Source organism: Daktulosphaira vitifoliae, unplaced genomic scaffold, assembly GCF_025091365.1.
Source record: "Daktulosphaira vitifoliae isolate Bord-2020 unplaced genomic scaffold, ASM2509136v1 Scaffold_4, whole genome shotgun sequence".
NCBI lineage: Eukaryota > Metazoa > Arthropoda > Insecta > Hemiptera > Phylloxeridae > Daktulosphaira > Daktulosphaira vitifoliae.
In genome coordinates this window covers 17132272-17142210 of record NW_026099575.1, presented here as the reverse complement: position 1 = coordinate 17142210, position 9939 = coordinate 17132272, and the positions used below count along the sequence as shown (strand labels likewise).

Sequence of the window (9939 nt, the reverse complement as noted above, 5' to 3'; positions counted from 1 at the left end):
TCAGCTTCGCATCGAAGCTAAAATAGGTTCATTTATGAATTTAAGACGGATTTCAAAGTTAAAGAAAAACCTAAGATTATTGTGAAAAATTTCTTTTAAAATATGGGACATTTTATTTTAGTTTTATAAAATTATATTATTCATTAGTAGTATATGTCAATTGAATAATAAAATAAAATTTAATAGTTCAATATTTAGTTTTCAAATATACAATATAATTATTAATCAATCAAATTTTAACAATCCCACAATCATATTACATTTTATTTTTAATTAAAATATTTATAAATGTGTTACTTTTTATAATTATGAGCTTTCAACTGACTCCATATGATTATCTGTTGCGCTTAGAGTGACATCAAATTTTTTTGGATGATATTGAAAGCCGTAAATACTGTTACTTTGTAAAAGATTCATGATATTTGTACGATAACTTTGTTGTGCTTGCAGTACCATTGAAGTATTAAAACACAAATAAATACGACTTGTAATTCCTAAATCTTTTCTATTTAAAAAATTTACAAGATCAACATGGCTGTCAAAAAAAGTATCAATTTCGTTTTGTGCATGCAAAAATTGCTCACTAAAAATATCCTCTGAAACTTGATTTTGGTCTACTATACCTATCAATATATCTAAAGTATTATAAATTTCATTAGTAAATATATCTTTAGTTTGTGTTGGAAAATGAACTATTCGAGAAAAATATAATAATGAATTTTTCATCTTTCTAAGTTCGTTAGAAAAGGTTTGATAATCTTCAAACAAACTTTGTTCGCATTTTTTTTTCGAAACATCATTGCTTAGACATTTAAACCGAAAATATATCGTTAAAATTATTAGATGATGAATATCAATAGCATAGTGAACGCTCAATAACAAATGGAATTGCCATACTCTATCGTTAAAATTCTGTTCTGTAATTAAATTAGTGTCCGAATCACTTGGAAATAATGTTCTCAAAGTAAACCTTTCAATATAATTTTCAAAATTCCGACCACAAAGTATAAATTGATCAGCATATTCAATCTTTGCTAATTTTTTCCACGCTGGGTGTTGCACCAAACTATTAAATTCAGAAACACTTATGGCCGTTACTCTCAAATTAATAGAACCATATATACAAAGTAATGAAAATAAAGTCAGTTTAAACATTTTGGAATAATGATTTTTCAAGAACAATACGATTACAGAGAATAAACGTTTTTTTTATACTAGTAAATGATACTCTTCCCTTTGTTTAACATAAAAATACACAATTTTATTTTAGGTCAAATTTAAATTATTGGATAAATAAAGTCTATTAAAATGTACTTAATAAAATGCGTATTTTATAATTAAACGTCAATGCTACTCTTAAATTTTCTAGTGAATAATATTTTTAGTAATATTTCTTATTTCTAATATTCAATTATTTTTTAATTTTTAGAACTTATATATGCGTATAGAAATAAGGACTATTAAATNTTTTAATTTTTAGAACTTATATATGCGTATAGAAATAAGGACTATTAAATTAAAAAATAAAATAAAATTTAATAGTTTGAAATATTTTATTTCTAAAATTAAAAGATAATATTATTAATAATAAATCAAATATTAATAATGCCAAAATCATATTGCATTTTATTTTGAATTAAAATATAGAAAAATGTTTACTTATTATAATGTTAAGCTTCCAAATGTCTCCAGATAATTATCTGTTAAGCTTAGAGTGATTGTAAGAGTATTTCGATGAATTTGATAACCGTAACTACTGTTACTTTAAGATTCAAAATATTTGTACAATATTTTTCTCGAATTGACATATCATCTACTTGTTGTACTATTGTATTATTAATATAACTTATTTTATACATAAAATTATAATATTATCAGTAATAATAACAGTTATTTTACATTCAGAACATTTTTATTATAATGTATGCCGTACTAAAACGAATATTTATTTTTATTTGGTGTACAAAATAAAGTAATCGCTAAATAATAATTTTATACCTAAACATTGTAAAATATATTTATTATATGAGATAAAAGTACGAATATTTCTTTCGACGTTGCGTCAAAAAATCACAAATCGTATCTAGTCGAAGACATTACCCTCAAAAAACTGAAAAAATTTCCCTCGTTCCCCGTAAATGGGGGAAACCTCCAAAAAAATTACAAATTTAAAAATCGTTAATTTTTGACATTTTTTCAATTTTTTTTAGTTAAAACTCCCATAACTTTTTTAAAATTAAACAATAGTGATGGGATCCTTGATATTTATTGAAGTTATCGAATCTAAATGAAAAAATCAAATGATTTGAAAATTAAAAAAAAAATGCAAAATGCTAATGCTTCAGGCGGATTCGAACCTCCTACTCTAAATGTGAAAGACATGAGTGTTGCCGATTCGGTAACTGTTTGTGGCTTCCGTTGAACGATAAAATTAGCAATTTAAGCTAATTCAAATTTAAAAGTTACTTTTTCAACTTTAAAAAAGCAAACAAATTTGATTAAGTTTAATTTCTTGTGTCTTATGAATTTTAATCTTAGTCAATTAAATTATATAATATTTATTAAACAAAATCTGTGTATTCCCTTTATAAGATATTTCAAAATAAAATAAAATACAAAAGCCAGAATTTTAATACAAAAATAGTGTAGTATTCTATAATTGTCATGAAGGCGATAAGGCCTATCGATAAATAAAATCAGTGTGTGCTTGACCCTCCGCCGTTGAGTGATCGATTGTTTTGTTAGTTTAATCGAATAATGTTTAATTGTCATATTAATTAATTATAATTATATTTACAAAAAGTACTTTTAATGTGTAGTTGTATAATTTTTGTTATTAATATTTTTCACTACAAATTCAGGTGCGGGGTAGACCGCTAGCCGATGCCGGTTATTGTCCGTTTATTGTATCGTTGTTCGTTCGTTGCTTTGTTGAGTTAGATAAGTATTATTCGAAGTGATTAATTTATGTTTTAATTGTTTCTGTGATATTGTTTGCAACTTAAATATTTTTGCGAGTTTTGAATTTATCCAGTTCGTTTGAGGTTATAAAGTCCATACGGCTACGGGTCAGTCGGTGTTACCAGCAAGTGACGTCAGAGACGCAATGTCAGGCGGCAGCACATCCTCTCTTATTATAGAGCCGGAAGGTGACACGAACTTCAACGTTCATAACAGCGCGGCTGATCTGCGTGGTACAGTGGCTACACTGGTCATTCAAAATAATCTTCTAATGCAGCAGTTACTATCGAAGAATAATCAGAACTCAGATGACAATGCAGCACCACCCGTTCCTCCATCTCAAGGATATTTCATCATGCCCGATTTCAATAACAGTATCAGTAACTTTACAGGCCGCGAGTCAACTAGGGACGCTCAGCTTTGGCTTCAATCAGTTGAAAGTGTGGCTAAATTACATTGCTGGCCCGATAACTTTAAACTCGAACTTGTGCGGTTATAGTTAATTGGCCCATCCAAATATTGGTACTCTTCGCGCCAGTTTGCCGATTGGAATAGTTTTATTGAACAGTTTACCAGAACGTTTGTTGGATGCCGACTCAATACAGTCGATCGAGTTCGTCTCATGTCTTATCGATTACAATTAAAGAATGATTGCGTTTTTGAATATTTTCATCACAAAATGCAACTTTGCCGTGACATTAACTTTACGTTTGATGAAAGTAAACGACAGATAGTGGAAGGTTTGCTTGCTTGCTCGTGATCATAGAAACGAAGATGAACTTTTAACTGACATAAGAAACTATGAAAAAATTGATAATGCTCGTCAAGACCGTTTCCGAGCCGAAGGATCAATTAAGAGTCGTTACACGCAAGTTACCAGCCCACATAGATTTAGAGTATCTTTTAATCGATAGCTCCCTGCTATTGAGCCTAGACCATCCAGTCCACCAATTCAATCTAGTCAGTCTACGCCGAGGATATCCAGACGTCCAAGTAATCAGAACGCCAATGTTTGATGTTTCAATTGTGGATCCATTGGCCACTATTCAAGTTCATGTCCAGCTCGTCGAGATGAACGTCGTCCATGTTACCATTGTCAGTCCAGAGAGCGTCAGTCACGTCAGTGTCCCAGAAGTCAACGGTCCAATGATTCCCGCGGTGAGAATGTATCAATTTTAGAACATAATTATATTTACAAAAAGTACTTTGTTTACTTTGAATGTAATTTTTGCAAAAAAAAAAAGAAATTATTTATTCAGAGGATCTCAAATTAAATGATTCTTTTAGTATAAATACTGCAGTTGTTACTGCTACTTTGAATACTGGCCAGGGGTTTACAAATTTAGAATAGTTTTCTGTTGTACTAAATATGCCTTGTATGAGTAATAAAACGTATCAAATATATCATGATTAAATTGCTAAGCAAACTGAAAAAGTGCATGGGATTCGATAGAGTTAGCGGGGAAAAAAGAAACTAGGCTTGCTACTGAAAATGGAGAAGTGAATGACAAAGGACTTCCCATTATGGCTTATAAAACTTAAATATTTTAGTGTGTAAATAAAGTAATTTTGTAAATTGAATTCTTATAATTAAAATTAGATTTTTTATAGTTTTATAACTTCAAAATAATCGATGTGGATCTCATATGATTTAACTTGTTTTCTATAAATATTTAGTTTTTCTTACTCGTCAAAAATAAATAGTTTAATTATTTTTATAATCAATTAAAATTTGTGAAATCATGACGCGTCTATTAGTATTTACAATGAGGCTGGTGCTAAACTATAGTTTTTATACTACATAAAATAAACGTGTGTCGTTATCAATATAATCGTATTGCATCAAAAAGTAAGGCAGGTACACTAACGGTTTTGTTATCGACTATAACACGACGAAAATACTCCCAATAATGGACACTCATACTAATAATCATTTATTTCTCACACAACGACACTGCGTAACATTAAAAACTGCAAAATTGCCTATATTCGACCCCTGAAAAAAGGTCGGTACCCAGACGCCTTAATGTGTAGTTGTATAATTTTTGTTATTAATATTTTTCACTACAATAGCATATTTTTGAATATGGTAGCCATTTTCACCAAGAAGAAAATGTATATTTTAAATTTTTATTTTTTCATAGTAAAGTATATAATATAAGCTATAATTTAAGATTAAGTAAAATTGTGAATATTTCCGGAACATTTTCAAAAGTTAGTTTATGTAAAAAAGTTGCTATTTTAAATACTCCCTTGTGAGCAGGTTAAGTGTTTGTTCGCGCCAAGCATAAGAGCTGCGCTGGTTGGGTGTGGTCAGCTGGTAGTGCTTGTGCGTCATCAGCTGTTAGGACGCCTTATCAGCGGCCTGTATTGTTTGGTCATTTTATTAAAAAAAAAAATATATATTTACCGAAAATAAAAATTGTAATTTTTTGAAGATTTCTCTCATTTACGGGAAATTTTTTCAATTTTTAAGGGTAATGTCTTCAACTTGATACGATTTGTGATCTTTTGACGTATTCTTGAAAGAAATCGGTCCAGTGAGAGCTGGAACCTTCTCAACTTCGCATCGAAGCTAATATATACTAAATAGTGTAATTAAATTTTTTATTCTGAACGCAAAATACTTGTAAATATAATCCTGTTATGTTTATTTTACTAACGAGTAAGTTTGTAAGTTTGAAATTAGATAGAAAAGTTAATTTTATTTGATTTACCATATCAACCGTCAATTAAATATTAATTATGTAAATTGCTTATATAAGATACTACTTCATGTGTTAATATGTTAAAAAAATATATAATAGGTTGAAGGGGGAAATAAGTTTTTATTTTGAACTTGCATTCACCAAACTTAAAATTAATCAAAGTTTTTGACACGTTGAAAACAATTTAAATTTAAAGACACGAGAGTCTGCATTGCAAACTTGGGTAAATTATTAATATCATTTACAATTATTATATTGTGTAATATCAATATATTAATTGACTATTAATAGATATTGAGTTATTAACGATAAGATTTCCGAATTCATAAATATCACATGTATTAATAAAATCTAGTTTTTGCAACAAAATATAAAAATTATGACGTTTTCTCAACAATGAAATATCATTAGTAATTTGATCTTAAATTACTAAACTTTATCATGCTGTAACAGATGAACAATTAACAGGACAAAAAAATGTTAAGACCAAATTTACTTGTTATTTAAAAATAAAAGGTTCCTATTTAAAGAAATTTAATATAAGATAATTTAAAAGGATAAAAAAAAATTAATTATTACATAAAATTGTAGCGTATTTGTACCATATTTTTTTCTTAAAAAAAAAAGAAAAGTTTTATAGTTTCTCAAAAAACGAGTGTCTAATCCAAAATGGATTGCTTTGTATATGAGTTACATTTAATATTTAAATCGTTATTTTTTATGTTTTTGTAAAGGAACTATTTTTCAAAATACTTTAATATAGATCTGTTTTGCAGGTCATTTTTACATCAATCAAGGATTACATTGTATATTTTTGTGTATAATTAATTATATAATACTGAAAAAAAAACAATATGGTCGTAATTATATAGTAGAATATTTTTAATTGCTTCATGTTTCTACACGAGGAACGAGACCCATAGAACAGCAAGTGAAATACTAAAGATGCGTTAAATGGATAACTATTATTCAAAACTTGGATAGGCGTGTCCGAAGAGGATACACGCATATATAATGTATTTCTTTACCTACCGCCGTGTAACTATAGTAACACTCAACATTTATTTGGAAAAAACATTCATTTAAATTTAATATTTAATATACTAACATAATAAATAATATTGCCTAAAACATTAGAAAGGGTACTTCATTTTCTAGAAATTTAGACTACTGCATCACTATTACTTTTTCAATTTAATAATAGATTTTAGTGAGATGTTTTAAACGGAATGCTGTATAAATTTCTATGCTTACAATCATCTTTATGTTTATAAATGATGCAAGCTTTAATGAAAATGTGTATAAATTAAATGTTAAAACAAACTCGAATTCATTGTACTTGAATACTTATTAAAAATATTTATAATATTTTAGCGGTTAAAATAAGTAAAATTTTAGGAATGCTCAGCATAATTATTAAATTATTTATTAAGGCATAGATGCTAGTTGTGGCTCGTGGGTGCTGGTGGTGGGGGTGCGACTTTAAATATAATATCGCTAGTTATAGGTATAAAAAATTGTCAAATTAAATATAATAAAATAAAACACAATACACATATTATTATTTTAAATGTCGCAGTAGAAAATAGAAATGAAAACAATAATAATAGCGATTACACTATTAGAGCAACCGATTGGCGCCGTTTTCCGTTCCATGAAATTCGGAAAATCGCAAAAGTATTAAAACGGAGGCTCCGGAAAATTTGCGCGCAGGTCAGAAAAGACGCGAAACGATAAGCGCCGTCGAAGAGTACCGGTTTCGAGACCGCAGAAGAAAAACGGTAATTTTTGATCGAGAGGAAACGTAAAATTCTTCCAGGTGGCTCATATTTTGAGGGGCTTACGAAATTGGAGTATAGAGCGACATAACGACGAGCGTACACGTAATTAATTCTAAAAATAAATTACCCAATATAGTAATGTACTAATATTTTACCGTATGGACGAGGCTGTCGGTCGTCCAAACACTGCTCGTATGTGAATGCATACCGTCGTATACTGAGGGAAACAACACTGATGTTTGCACACGACAAATTTATTTTAACTATTTTACTATTTAAAAATTTGCATTTTTAATGAAAAATATTTTTTAAAAATGCAGAATTAAAATATACGATTAATTTTCTTTTTTAAATTTATTTTAGTAGGGAGTGCGATCGTCCCGTCGTCCAAGCCACGATCCGTCACTGATAAATGCCATTAGGGAGATACCCCTCCGAAAAAATGTAAGAAAATGATTTATTTTGATATATAAAGTGTTTTTTCAGAGAGGGGAGAAAATACAATTAGCACCCTCAAAAATTGTATTTAAATTGCGCCTATGTATCAATATCAAAAAATTATTCGATATTATTTTATTATAGTGAGCCAACTGTTAATAAAATCTGCTCTAAATTCTGTATTAATTTGTTTTATTTCAGTTGATACGTACAAGCCATGCAAAGCTTAAACGGCTGAACAAATTAAATGAATTGTACAAGTTTAAACGAAAATTTATTTTACGCGTATAAGAGCGATGGAAGTGTTTTTGTAATTGAAATACATTATATAAAAGCTAAAAATAGAACACGTATAATAGTATGACGGTTAGCATGTTACAGTAATATTTCATAAGTAGAATTTTGTACGCGACGTCTTATAAATTTTATATCATTTCAAACATCTAATGATTAGGTACAAACAGATGAAATTGCGCGTTATAATTACCTTTTCTTCGAAAACGAAATATATTTAATTTCATGAATAATAATTTAATATAACATTACTTACTAAGAATTCTCCGAATAGCAGAAAATAAGTATAATAAAAACCGATAACAATACTACACTAATGTCAAAGAAGAGTTTAAAAATAATGTGCCAATTATTAAAATTATTATTTCTAATAATAAAAACAATAATTATTTTTTCTTCAGTGGATTGTGTTTATTTTAATTAGTATCATTTTGAATTAAATACAATGGTTAAAATTTACTTTAATGCGTCAATAATGAGATGACGTCAATGTTTAATTATGGTTGTAAACGTTGTTATAAAGAATATTTATAAATACACTACTGTATACACTCTTTTAATATTATTATAGTTTATTATAACAAATAATATTCAGTTTACATATACCTATAATTCTACAATCTATTTTGCTTATCATAAAAGTGGCTCAATGTTATATTTTTAATATTGTTATTTTAAAATATTAAAAACTTCAAATAGCTACTACAATAGTATGAGCCACGAAAAAATACAGCTGAGTAACTATTAGATTGACATGAACCTTCTTTCTTACCATTTGGCCTTCAAGATACGTTTCATATGGTCTGTAGTATAGCAGAAGCTATTCGAAGTTTTTTATTTAAATAAATAATTGTATTAAAAATACAACATAGAGCAACTTTTAAGGTTAAGAAAAATGGATTGTAGAATTATAGGTACATAAAAACTTAATAATATTGTTTGTTTAACAAAACCTATTAATATTATAAGATTAAAGAGTGTACACAGCAGTGAATAGAATTTAACTTGGAGTGGGTAATACATAAGAGACATATCTTATTCCCTCCTCACATAATAACAAAATCATGCAATTTTTTAGCTTTTAGAAATAGTTTAAACCCATAAGTTAACTTGTAAATATACACTAGTGGAAATTGGGGGGGAAAGACTAAAGAGCTACTTCTTAGTCAAGTCATTTCAAAATAGCCTATTTTAGTATTTTTCTTAAAAACAATTTTATAGATCGATAATAATTTTAAGACAAATATTCATAGAGATACAAGCGTTTTAATACATTGAGAGTGGAGTATAAGTATATTTTAAAATAAACAGAACCATAAATACAAAGTAAAAAAAACCCAGCACAGTGGTGACGTGGCATAGATGGATCAAGTATAATGATATCTGACAGTGATTAAAATCACTATAAAAAAAAAAACGCTTCGATGCAAATCTTTAGATAGTGTTTAATTTTAAAAAATTGATGGATTATTCCAAAAGCTACATGATCTGCTAGTTCATTATTAATATCCTAATTAAGATAAAGTATGTCGAATGAAAAAGGGATTATTAAAAAATATTATTTCTTATAAAAAAATAATGTTGATCCATACACTTTTAAATATGTCATAGCATTATAAAGTTAAAAATGTAAAAAATAANAAAAAAAAAAAAAAAAAAAAAAAAACACATCTTAGTAAAACCAATACCTTCTCAGCTTCGCATCGAAGCTAAAAAAGAAACAAATTAAAGATATGATTTATCAAAAAATTTTTCAT

General features: G+C 27.8%; 1 protein-coding gene and 1 long non-coding RNA gene across 3 annotated transcripts in view; one reads left to right on the top strand and one right to left on the bottom strand.

Annotated features, from left to right (window-relative positions):
- Positions 1-9939, bottom strand: part of LOC126905864 (uncharacterized) — a 254847-nt gene that overhangs the window by 131316 nt on the left and 113592 nt on the right. The gene's annotated exons all lie outside the window — the stretch shown is intronic.
- LOC126905882 (uncharacterized) lies at positions 6379-8358 on the top strand. The gene is made up of 3 exons (XR_007704130.1): positions 6379-7552; positions 7814-7894; positions 8090-8358. It is a non-coding gene; the product is annotated as an uncharacterized LOC126905882 (long non-coding RNA).